General features: G+C 42.7%; 1 long non-coding RNA gene across 1 annotated transcript; it reads right to left on the reverse strand.

The window, feature by feature from the left end:
• Nucleotides 1–671: 671 nt before the first annotated feature.
• On the reverse strand, nucleotides 672–10,743 carry LOC142570180 (uncharacterized). The gene is made up of 3 exons (XR_012825655.1): nucleotides 10,562–10,743; nucleotides 8,923–9,059; nucleotides 672–1,461 (listed from the first exon to the last, which is right to left on the reverse strand). It is a non-coding gene; the product is annotated as an uncharacterized LOC142570180 (long non-coding RNA).
• Between the last annotated feature and the right edge of the window lie 2,777 nt (nucleotides 10,744–13,520).

Below are 13,520 nucleotides of genomic sequence, written 5' to 3' on the forward strand. Positions count from 1 at the left end.
GAAATATATGTATGCTCCATATACTGCCAGTGACCTGCTTATACCCAATAATTTAGTTTATTTTTCACCATGTGCTCGCATTTAATATTCCACAGGCATTGTAAGTTAAGCTACCAGAATAAGAATCAGCTCGTCTAAGGTTACCTAACTGAACAAAATTATTGTAAAATTTGTGACGAAATGTCAGAAGAAAAGTATTTATTTCATTAAAGAGAAATGGTTACATAATAATGTTTGCACATTTTAAAAGTAAAAAGGAAGTAGTAAAACCATACCAATACAAAGACATAAGCACCGAATAATGGCACAGGCTTGCTCAATTAAATTTTAAGCAGAACAGTTTCTTTAAATAACCTCACTATGAACTATCACGTTTTCATTCGAAAAGCACTGCATCTTATTATAAAGCACAAAAATAACCGGTCACATAAGTAAGAACAAGTCTGAGTGTGTCTTTAACACAAGGATAGAAAGTTGGGCGAGTTGGTAAAGTAACATGATCTTGGATTGTAGCGCGAAGTGACACGGACACAGACTAGAAGCAGAAAGGATGAGCACTAACTCTCAACTAAATTTTTATTGAAACGAAGTATATATATATATATATATATATATATATATATATATATATATATATATATATATATATATATATATATATATATATATATATATAGGTGACTGCAAAAAACCGCAGCACATCTAAATGAATATTGAATACATAGTAGTAACATGAAGACGACAAACAAAAGCCATCAGCCATCAACTGCGTGGCAAATCTGAGTGCAAGCTATTCTGTTATCAAGTATACCTGTAGGCATTGCGACCAATGTGCTCCCAAGATGTATGAGGCATTAGTCATTGCAGAGTTGTAAGGACATGACAATGCTAGGACGATTATGTTCTTGAGGCTTTTTTCCCCACTTTCCATCTTTTGAAACGTGTATACTTTAGTCATGAAAACAAAAATGCTCCAACTGGCGTGTGACAAGTTTTGCGTCTTATTTCCTTGCAGCTCATTGAAACGAGCCACGATAACAAATTCAAATGCTGTTACCTCATCAGACATTCAAATTTCTTAAACACAAACAAAACCAGATAGGCATTAGAGTGAGCATCACTTAAATACATTACACTGGTTTAAAGTTATTGCACCACTTTGTGCCAGGTAAAAATGTTAGAAGCATCAAAAATGTTAAGATTCTACGGCCAACCGTGAAAACTAAATAAAAGAAATCATTAAGCTTTCTTAAACGGGTACAGGAGCTTTACAACTGGCCGTCTTGGTGATGGACACGCAGATAGATGAGCAACCATTCCACTGAGACGAGAATGTTGAGGGCTTCGCATGGAAGTCTGCGAGACACTGCAGAGTAGTTCTTGGTCCACATGAAGGAGGTTGCTTGCATACACGTCTGGGCCACCATACTGAATGCATGGTGTTACCGGAACCTTTTCCCCCTGCATTGTGGTAAAAAAGCATGGTTAAGTTTATACGAAATTTAATATGCAAAAAAGAGCTGAGGCATGCAGGACACGAGAGTAGAGAAGTGAACACGAACGCGAAAAACATGAAAAATTTCATTAAATTGTTTCATTAGATAAAATTTTTACACTATGTGTCATTCATTATGAGGGTTCATAACCGCAACATATTTAATATATAAGCAGGTAGAATTATCAGCTTGGTCAGTTTGTACAAGCTCGTTTGAGGCAAGAAATCGAGTTTCACAAACACAACCTCAACATTCATGATTGAAAAAGGAACACCTCAGATGACATGCAGTCCTGTGAGTGGGAATTGCACAGTTCAAGAAAAGCAAATTAAAACTCACAGACCGATCCTGAGAAAGGAATAAGCACTTGCTAATGCAAAAAGCAAATTAATTGATAGGTTTTAGTAGCACAATGGCATCTTTGGCCAATGAGCGCCAAGTCTATACTGCAAAAGATAAACTTAGTGGATCTTTACAAAGCAAATATATAAAGATGACTAACGCCTCTCTGCACTACAGTTGCTTTGCTTTAGCGTGAAGTCATTTTAATGCATGCACACGTACATACACACGCTACACCCAAGTGTAACAGCTGCAGAATTAAAATTGGGCAGCAACAAAGTCGCAACCTTTAACCATTGATCCCAAGCTGTACTAGTGACTGGAGGTAGTACCAATATCGCCAATGACGAGTCGCACTCTTTCTGCCCGATGGTATGCTGCTCTTATTGTCAAAGATGAGTTACAGTCGGCATTGAGGGAAAGCTGCCCTCAAGAGCAGCTCTTATTTTTGTGTTATTTATAACCAGAGACCAATGAAATATATTTTTAGAATGAGAATGACACCGAAAAATTGAGTACGTAAAAAATTTGGAAAATTTGGTACATTTTTCCGGAATTAACTTGGGGGTTAACGGCTAAAGCGGCAATCCAGAAACTACAAGTTTTGACATGTTTGCTACCAGTGAATGCTAGAAAATATGTTGGCATTCTATATTTTGTTCAACAATGCAATAACTTAATAACTGAGGAAATAAATGGAAAAGTATCATGCAGTATATTTCGTGAATGTAATGCAGAATCACTCAACTTCTGTTATTATATAATCTCCACTTGATTAACCTGCACTTTGTCAACTAGTTCAGGAGGTGCTGCATTTCACTACTCATTCCACCAGTTCAACGTGGCAGCAACTCCACGTTGTGATTTGTTTTACTTAGTGCAGGCTTTGTACAGGGCGAGTTCACAGCATTCCCTGCACTTGGCCGAAAGGTAGTTCATGTTTACGCAGGTGTGGTGCCGCTTCTGCACGAGCGAGGTGCAGAAATCAGTTTCATACAATAATTACTAGAGGGAACTCTGACGTTAGTGTCCACAGGAGATCAAACAAGAACGGCTGTACCAGCATGGAAATTATGGGAAGTACATGGATTTGCCTAAACTTCGTCTGTTTGGCTTCAAACGGTTTTGTGACTTTGTAAACTAGTCATTTTCAACAATATACTGCGTAATAAATAAATAAACATTAAAATCGTCCGACGACAGGATTAAAACACAGGAACTCTAGAACAGAAGTCTGATATTGAAACCATTAAGCCACGGAGGCATGTAACGACAAGCGAGTGCAACGCCCTGATGAATTTATCGCGGGCATACCAGTGCCTTGAGACGCTTGGCGCCTTCTGACTTGGCCACCTGAACAAGCTCAATCGTTGCAATTAATAGAAATTGTGCGTGTTGGCGCCGTCTTCTGCACTTAGAAGAGTATAGACTACGCTGAAATTTACGACAATAAGATTTATATAGCCTATAATATACGAAGCGACAAGAACGTCTGAATTCACAAGCACAAATATCAGAAATCCATGTGCTTCCCATCATTCCCATGGTGGTACGACAGCAGCGCCAGAGTTCCCTCTGCTAATTACTGTAAGAAACTCTATATCAGAAATAACCGAAGTGCCTCGCGCTTTGTTATGGAGTAATAAACTAAGTTTTGCTGGTCCCATAAATCTTACTGGTCATTAATTCCAAGTTTTAGTGCAGTCACATGTCTAGTAGGCAATTGTGGTATTTTGCATAAACATTGCCAAGCCAACTGTGATGAATGTTCACTCTGGTAAATTGTTCATGATCGAGTAGCATAGACTACTGAAACAATCTCTGGAAGGCAAGTGAAGTAATTTTCTTATCATCATCATCATCATCATCATCATCATCATCATAGCCTAGTTACGCCCACTGCAGGGCAAAGGCCTCTCCCATACTTCTCCAACTACCCCGGTCATGTACTAATTGTGGCCATGTTGTCCCTGCAAACGTCTTAATGTCATCCGCCCACCTAACTTTCTGCCGCCCCCTGCTACGCATCCCTTCCCTTGGAATCCAGTCCGTAACCCTTAGTGACCATCGGTTATCTTCCCTCCTCATTACATGTCCGGCCCATGCCCATTTCTTTTTCTTGATTTCAACTAAGATGTCGTTTACCCGCGTTTGTTGCCTCACCCAATCTGCTCTTTTCTTATCCCTTAATGTCACACCCATCATTCTTCTTTCCATAGCTCGTTGCGTCGTCCTCAATTTCAGCAGAACCCTTTTCGTAAGTCTCCAGGTTTCTGCCCCATATGTGAGTACTGGTAACACACAGCTGTTATACACTTTCCTTTTGAGGGATAGTGGCATCCTGCTGTTCATGATTTGAGAATGCCTGCCAAACGCACCCCAGCCCAATCCTATTCTTCTGGTTATTTCAGTCTCATGATCCGGATCCGTGGTCACTACCTGCCCTAAGTAGATGTATTCCCTTACCATTTCCAGTGGCTCGCTACCTATCGTAAACTGCTGTTCTCTTCCGAGACTGTTAAACATTACTTTAGTTTTCTGCAGATTAATTTTCAGACCCACCCTTCTGCTTTGCCTCTCCAGGTCAGTGAGCATGCATTGCAATTGGTCCCCTGAGTTACTAAGCAAGGCAATATCACCAGCAAATCGCAAGTTGCTAAGGTATTCTCCATCAACTTTTATCCCCAATTCTTCCCACTACAGGTCTCTGAACACCTCCTGTAAACATGCTGTGAATAGCATTGGAGAGATCGTATCTTCCTGTCTGACACCTTTCTTTATTGGGATTTTGTTGCTTTCTTTGTGGAGGACTACGGTGGCTGTGGAGCCGCTATAGATATCTTCCAGTATCTTTACATATGGCTCATCTACACCCTGATTTCGTAATGCCTCCGTGACTGCTGAGGTTTCGAGTGAATCAAACGCTTTCTCGTAATCAATGAAAGCTATATATAAGGGTTGGTTATATTCTGCACATTTCTCTATCACTTGATTGATAGTGTGAATATGGTCTATTGTTGAGTAGCCTTTACGGAATCCTGCCTGGTCCTTTGGTTGACAGAAGTCTAAGGTGTTCCTGATTCTATTTGCGATTACCTTAGTAAATACTTTGTAGGCAACGGACAGTAAGCTGATCGGTCTATAATTTTTCAAGTCTTTGGCGTCCCCTTTCTTATGGATTAGGATTATGTTAGCGTTCTTCCAAGATTCCGGTACGCTCGAGGTTATGAGGCATTGCGTATACAGGGTGGCCAGTTTCTCTAGAACAATCTGACCACCATCCTTCAACAAATCTGCTGTTACCTGATCCTCCCCAGCTGCCTTCCCCCTTTGCATAGCTCCTAAGGCTTTCTTTACTTCTTCTGGCGTTACCTGTGGGATTTCGAATTCCTCTAGGCTATTCTCTCTTCCACTATCGTCGTGGGTGCCACTGGTACTGTATAAATCTCTATAGAACTTCTCAGCCACTTGAACTATCTCATCCATATTAGTAACGATATTGCCGGCTTTGTCTCTTAACGCACACATCTGATTCTTGCCTATTCCTAGTTTCTTCTTCACTGTTTTTAGGCTTCCTCCGTTCCTGAGAGCCTGTTCAATTCTATCCATATTATAGTTCCTGATGTCCGCTGTCTTACGCTTGTTGATTAACTTAGAAAGTTCTGCCAGTTCTATTCTAGCTGTAGGGTTAGAGGTTTTCATACATTGGCGTTTCTTGATCAGATCTTTCGTCTCCTGCGATAGCTTACTGGTTTCCTGTCTAACGGAGTTACCACCGACTTCTATTGCGCACTCCTTAATGGTTTCCATGAGATAGTCGTTCATTGCTTCAACACTAAGGTCCTCTTCCTGAGTTAAAGCCGAATACCTGTTCTGTAGCTTGATCCGGAATTCCTCTAGTTTCCCTCTTACCGCTAACTCATTGATTGGCTTCTTGTGTACCAGTTTCTTCCGTTCCCTCCTCAAGTCTAGGCTAATTCGAGTTCTTACCATCCTATGGTCACTGCAGCGTACCTTGCCGAGTACGTCTACATCTTGTATGATGCCAGGGTTCGCGCAGAGTATGAAGTCGATTTCATTTCTAGTCTCACCATTCGGGCTCCTCCACGTCCACTTTCGACTAACCCGCTTGCGGAAAAAGGTGTTCATTATCCGCATATTATTCTGTTCTGCAAACTCTACTAATAATTCTCTCTGCTATTCCTAGAGCCTATGCCATATTCCCCCACTGACTTGTCTCCAGCCTGCTTCTTGCCTACCCTGGCATTGAAGTCGCCCATCAGTATAGCAGCCTTTAAACAGCATTCGAGCATATGACGCATGCGCCTCAGATATGCAGATATTTCCTTGACTCAGCAAGAAGCGATGCTTCATGTTCCACGAGGCTACTTCTATCAAAGCAGTATTGGTGCTCTCTAAAAACAATGCCAATGCAGATGATCCGAATATTTTTCAGGGGCAACAGTTATGCCTGAAATCATGCTAGATTAGTGTTTTTAAACACATGCTCAGACCATGTTAGAAGTGCTTCTTAAAATGCTCCTGTTTATTAGACTAGTAATATATCTGTACACAAAGGCTACTAATTACGTCCCATGCTATATCATCATCTTAACAAAAACTTCACTTAGTAATACACATGCTGTGATAAGATTTGAGACCACATTGAGATGCTGAACAAGGTGAACTCATTATTTTTAAAGTGAAGCTCCTGTTCTTCCAAACGAGAAGAAAGGATTCTGAGGGTCAAAATTTTTCTGAATCACAGCTGCAAGATGCCAGGGAAGGCATGTGGAAACTTATTTGTAATTTTATATTTAAATGTAGAAATGATAAAGGGAAATGAAAATGGTCAAAAAAGCAACTAGGCATGGGGGGAGAACGAACCTACAGCCTTTGCATTAGGCATGCAATGCACTAACCACTGTGCCGCCGAGGCAGCATTCAACCATCCACAATGGCCCCTCAGATTGTCGACGCACGAACACGGCCGCAGTACCACAGTGGTTAGTATATCACATGCTTAATGTGAAGGTTATGGGTCAATTCCCCACCCACAGGTGGATATCTTTTAATCCACTTTCACTTACCTAGAATTTATCATTTCTATACTTCATATAAAAAACTTAAAACATGTTCCTGTATGCTTTCCTTGGCCTCATTATCTGCTGGCTTCTTCCGGTTCTGTTACTTCCAACACTTATACATATTCTAATCTAATAAGTAAACAGTTTTGCATGATGCTGGAATGCAATATAAAACATTATTGCAGGGCCGTGTTATATAGAATGCTTTACATTGCCCAGGCAAGGTGTATTAATGTCAATCTGAAAAAAAAAACAATTCCCACTCTAGGCAGAAATGCTGTGTACTGCTGAGTGCAACAGGGTTTAACAAAAACAACTTGTTCAGAAATAAAGCCACCAAACAACGAGGAAATATGAAAACTAGATGAAAATTTGTGCAGTTGCATGTTAAAAATTTAGCATAGCAACAGATGAAGACATAATGAAGGAAGTGCGAGGATGGTTTATTTTGAACACACGAGGCAATATACTTGAAAGATGCATATGATCTTACACGTGGAGAAATATTGTTTATGTAGCATGCCCTTAAGTCAAAGAAACATGGCTGTTTCTCATGATTTGCTACACATGGCTGGCTCACACAACTTAGCCACTTCTATATATGCCTTGTAATTACCAGGTGGTCTGTATGACATGTGCAAGCTTTAAATATGTACAAGTACCACGTAGCTGGACAGCACCAAGGTAATGTCGTTTGCCATCGTTTTGAGGAAGTGAAACCAATTCTTGCATTTTTCCTAATTAGGTAATTAGTTATTAACGATTATTTAACTGCTCAAATATTATATTCAAAGCAAAAGTGTCAGTGCGAAAATTGTAGAGCATCCTGAAAGATTCCCAATCCAGCTTTCTACTGCTCAATAGGTGCAACAAATTTTTTTTTAAAGCTTGAAAGAAGCCAGTGAACACATGCAAGAAGTGCCGTGCAACTAACCGCTCGTGCACCTGAACAACATTTGGCTCCTCCTTTCATGCTTGAAAAAAACTTTATGAAAAGAATATTTTAGAAATTGATTAATTATTATTGACTATGTTTTAGGCAAAATGCATGAAATAGTGTGACTGCCACCTCCATTTTCGGCGACATGAACTGACTCCATTTTCATGTCCAAATTCAGCTATACATGGTGCGTGTTTTGAGCTGGTTCTGTAATTTAGGCTGGTTTTGACTAATTGAAGCTTCGCACCCTAATAATGGAGTCAGCCTAAAAAGAAATTGGTACATAAACGTAGTGAAAAGTGCTTCTGAGCCAAGAAGTTGGTAGCTCTAAGCAGTATTTCTCATTTTGACCTGGTGTTATAGCCCACTTACTATGATGCCATGCTGCTCAGTCATGCTGGTCCCAGCTTCAATCTAGGCCATGGCAGCTGCCCTCCAATGAGGGTAAAATGCAATAATGCTTATGCACTTAGATTCAGGTATACATTAAAGAAGGCCAGGTTCCCAAAACTTCAGGTTGTGACTTTGGAATGTCAAAGCCCATAATTTAATTTTAAAATCTTAAGGTGCTTTATTAGGAGCAGGGGCATCATCTCGAGCTTTTACTGCACTGCCATGGCACCAAGAAGCTCCAAGTAAATAAAAACAATTTCTTAGACAATGCACATATCTTGCAAACATTTACAAACACTTCTCTGCATGCACCTCTGTTGCTGTTATATTTAGATCCGTAAGCCAAGGCGGGTTATGATGTTAGAACATGTTTCAAACTTTTTTTTTACCGCTTTAAAGTTGTTGGTTATTTTGCATCTCATTGTGTGTCGAACGCACATTTCAATGCATCAATTTCTTCAGAAAGTGCACTCCTCTTTATTTATTTGTGCATGCAAAAAGGGTTCAGAAGAACTGCTTTCTGAAGGTCTGTATAACAAGCGAAAAAAAAACAATTCTATGTAGGCTGCACAAAGAGAAAGGATTGGTTTGTAAATATGTTATTTAGTTCTTAAAGAAAGAGGCTGCTGTCAGTATTCTGTGCCAAAGTAAAAATTGCCCCTACCTGGCTCTGCTTCATTTTCCGATGTTGATGGTCCATTCGGGTGCACTCAACTGATAGGCTGCACTTTGGAGATGTCGGGTGTGCTGTCACCAGGTCCAAGGTCGATCGACATCCTCACCAAAAGTCGAGTCCAAACGCTATAAAAGAAATATCTCATCATTTTGCTATCAGTTTTGTCATCTTGTGCGTTTCACACACGGCCGTCAGCGAAATATTTCGTCACTTGGATACTGAAAGAAATTCAAGCATTTTCTGGCAGCCAAGCTGATGATGATGATGTGTGGTGTTTTATGGCGCAAGGGCCAGGTTTGGCCAAAGAGCGCCATGACAAGTGGTAATGCTGACGTATTATGGAAGATGTGACTTGGCTGTAAACTGGCCTAAAAATTGTCGCTGTAAAGTGCGTAAAATCTACGTGCTATAAAATTATGGCGATGACTAATGACGAATACTATGAACATTAAAATCCATCGTGGAAGAATGATGCAAAATAGAAAATATATAGGATGGTAAAATTACTTGGAGCACTGCTGCCTCGCCAGAGCCCTTGAAACACAAGGGCCTAGAGGCACGTGCTATACGAAAGAGCTATCACAGTGGCATCCTCTGAACAGATGACGGCAGCCAAGCTGAATACATGGTAAATGGAGAACATTAAAGAGCGAATGCAGTTGTCACATTAGATTGATCAAGTACAGCAGAAATGGAAAATAGATGAGTGATACTGTGTCTGTTGGCTTTGAATGCAAGAAACGTAAAAACAGGAACTTGCAGCCACGCCACTGAATTTCCCGCGTTTGCTACACCTCACAAGTTTGGCATCGTCCGGTACTCGGGGATAGTAACCGCTTAAAATCAAGATAAACGAGCGTCGGCATAAATTAACAGGATACTTAACCGGGCAATATTGGCGCATAAAACAACTCACGTAGCGAAGCTACTGTCAATTACCCGATGACGCATCTGCGGGCGGTGCGGTTTGGGCGAACAATTCAAAAAGGAATGAGAGTTTCACTTGTTTCACGCCTACTAAGCTAAGACAGAATTTGAGTTTCTTACTAAACTATACTGGATATTTACGCTCCGAATAAAACGCTAGAAATTTTGTTACGTCACATTGCATACGTATGAAAGTGAGGAAATTGCTTTTATTGTATTCTGCCCAGACGGCATGCAGCAGCTACCACTCTCAGGCAACAAAAGCATGAAAGTGGTACTCGTGACACCGTAAACAAGCATATACAGCGCCAACGTTACGCCCCTTGGAGTTGGAACTAAGCACGATCAAGCCAGTTAGTTTTCTAGCTTTCATAACGCCATGAACACGACCAAACATCGAGCGAAACAACTCTCTGCTCTCAAAAATTATTACCGCTTCCATTTATATACCTATCGCTGCCACAAGCAAAAGTCAATGGGCTAGCTGTCCACAAGCCGCAGATTAGACTGACAGCAACATATTACGGTAACGTAAAACAATTTCCACGCTGACTTAGCAGCCGCGGTGTGCTCTAAGTGCTAAAGTTCTCGTTTGCCGCTCGAAATTCACACCATGATGACAGGCACTGCATCTTTCACATGAAATATTGCCCGCTTTGCTCCGGAGCTCAATAGGAGGGCGAAACGCATTTGCACGTACCTGAAATCCGCATGCCGGAAACCCGTCGACGCTTCCGAGAACGGGGCGCGCAGCCATACACCCGTACGGCGGCTTGACTCGGACGAGAGGCACTTCCATCAAACATTTCACGTGTGACATGTTTCACACCGATTGCGCGAACACCAGAAAATGACGCAGGCCGCATTGCGACGCCGAGCATACGTGCATCCACCGATGAGCTGTGTGCGCGGTTTGCAGAGAACAAAACCATACAAAACGTTAGGCGCGAGAAGGTGGCGGCTCTCGTTGCGGAGACGAAGCGGACGAAGCAATGACGCGCGAATGAATGTTGCCAACTGTTGGTTCCGCGTTATGCCGGCGGTGGTGGCTTTAGTGGCGTGTGTTGCGGCTGTCTAATTTTTTATTTCTTTTCCCCAAACAGTATAGCTAAGATCAGTTCTTTGTTTGAATTTTTAACTGTGTCGTTTGGCATTATCTTTGTCTTTTTATGCTATTAAGCGGCCAATTATGGCCTCCCAGGTTCGCGCGCGCCAGCTTCGCGCGCAAATCTCAGAGGCCATAAAGCAACTCTTTAGAAAATGCCGTTCTTGTCGTTGTTAACGTTTCATCATCGTTTCTTCAACTGAGATAGAGAGGTAGTGTCCCTTTTCCCGGGGTTGGGAGGGGGCGATCAAGACGGCATCGCTCAGCGGGGGGCGGGGGTGTAGGTTGGTGTTGGTTCTTATCGCGAAATTCGCGAACCCTGCGATTTTTTTTTATAACGTAAGCATTTCTATACTTACCCAACAAGAAAAACCATCCGTCCGTCAGTCCGTACCGCACGATATCTTTCAAAATAGAACCCGCAGCAGCGAGTGAATTCACCTTCGTGCTAGCTCTCGCTTCAACGCGACCGAAGCGGCGAGAACACTGCGCTCACGAAGCTTTCAGCTTATGCCGCACTATGCGCTTTTCGCAGATCACTTTCAAGATAGGTGTACGCGCGTCTGTTTTCAAAGCGAATTAAACGGTGAGAACACAGCGCGTGAAGTTTTCAGCAGTGGGCACACTCTGTCCACAATGCAGTTCGCTTTCAAGATACGGTTCGCGCGGCCGTGCCACAAGCAGCCGCCGCCGGAGAACGGTTGATAATGGTTCGACGCGGATGAGAAGGGTTAAAGAGCGATAACGGCTCAAAATGAACGGAACGTCACCAGCGCGTCTGGCCCCGCCACCTGCAGTACTTTGCTTGCGCCGCCGACCAGAGCAGCTCGTGTCGCCGCAGCGCTGTCGCTTATACTTGTCGGATCAAGTCTCATAACATTGATAACGACATGGACTGCGTGTAGATGAGGAAGAGTCACAATGCTTACGCACACTTAGACAAATCCGAGAGGAGGGCCACCAAGTGGAATGCAGGTATTTGGCTTTAAAAGTGCCCATCAACACTACGGAAGATGTTGAAGTTACTGGAATGATAAGCATGTCAGTCTCTGTAGGTTGTGCCAAAACAAGCATGCTGTGTGATTTTTTTTACCGAAAATGTGCAGTCAGCGGTGGGACCCAGAGTTGACAATGCCTGTAAGAGGGGTGCAAAGCTTTTTTTTTTCTATGAGAATCTTGCCCAGCTCCCAAAGATCTGCTCAAGCTAAGACTTACTGATGGCTGTATGTGTCTTTTTTTATTGTCGCATGCCTTTGAACTGCCACGAATTCTACAGTGTAATGACATTAGAGCAGTATTCACGTCCAAAGGGTAATGCAGCCGGTAATTTGGCTGCCTGAGGTTTGCGGCCCGGCGGCAGCTGCCCTCCCCTCCCCCGTTTCCGTTGACAAGTTAGGGGGAGGGGTCTAGAGAAATCTTACACCCCCCTCCCCACAGTGGCGTAGCCAGAAAATTTTTTCGTGTGAGGGGGGGGGGGCGGGTCCCAATTGACCGTGGAGGGGGAAGGAGCGGGGCCATTGCCAAAGCAGCATAAATTTTACTGTTAGTGAGCGTTACAAGTGCCCGGCGTGCCCCACTTGGCACGCCGCTACTAGCCCCCTCCCCCCCCTCCGCAATCGATGCAAATCGAGCTATCAGAATGTGCATGACACGCATGCATGACATAACATGAATGACATGCCGCGAAGCTAGCATGAATGCCGTCACATGATCATCATTATCATCATCAGCTTATTTTGACGTCCATCGCAGGACGAAAGCTTCTCCAGCGATCTCCAATACCCCTGTCTTGTGCTAACTGATTCCACGTGTCTTCAAGTTTCCCAATTCTATCACGTCCACATTATTCTCTGCCGTCCTCGACTGTGCTTCCCTTCCCTTAGCACCCATTCTGCAACTCCAATAGACCAGCAGTTCTCTCCCTTACGCATTGCAATGTCTGCTCAGCACGACTTCTTCCTCTTAATGTCAACCAGCATATCAGCTATCCCCGTTCGCTCTCTAATCCACATCGCTGTCTTCCAGCCTATTATCGTCATGCCTAATAATTTTCATTCCATCGCTCGTTGCGCGGTCCTCAACATCTTCCCAAGCTTCTTTGGTAACTTCCAAGTTTCGGCCCCATACGTTAGTAACGGTAGAAAGCAATGGTTAGCAGTAAGCTCCCTGGTCATGATTTAGTAATGCCTGCCGTAAGCTCTCCAGCTATTTTTTTATTTTTGTTAATTTCCTTGATCAGAGGCCCCTGCGAGTAATTAACCTCAATAAACGTATTTCTGCGCAGTTTTAGAGGCTGACTCCCAACCATGACATTCGTTCTCTCGCCAGGCTGCGGAACATTACTTTTCTCCTCTGCATACTAACTCTCAATCAGACTCTTACACTTTCTTCGACAAGGTCCTCAAACGTTTCTTGCAAATAGTCTGCAGCGTTGCTGAGTATGCCAATGTCATCTACAAACCGTAAGTTGGTGAGCTATTTACCGTTAGCCCTGACTCCTAACAATTCCTAGTCTAGCTGGTTGCACACCTTTAAGTATTCAGTGATAGCATTG

This window comes from Dermacentor variabilis, chromosome 1 (assembly GCF_050947875.1).
Source record: "Dermacentor variabilis isolate Ectoservices chromosome 1, ASM5094787v1, whole genome shotgun sequence".
In the NCBI taxonomy this organism is placed as follows: domain Eukaryota; kingdom Metazoa; phylum Arthropoda; class Arachnida; order Ixodida; family Ixodidae; genus Dermacentor; species Dermacentor variabilis.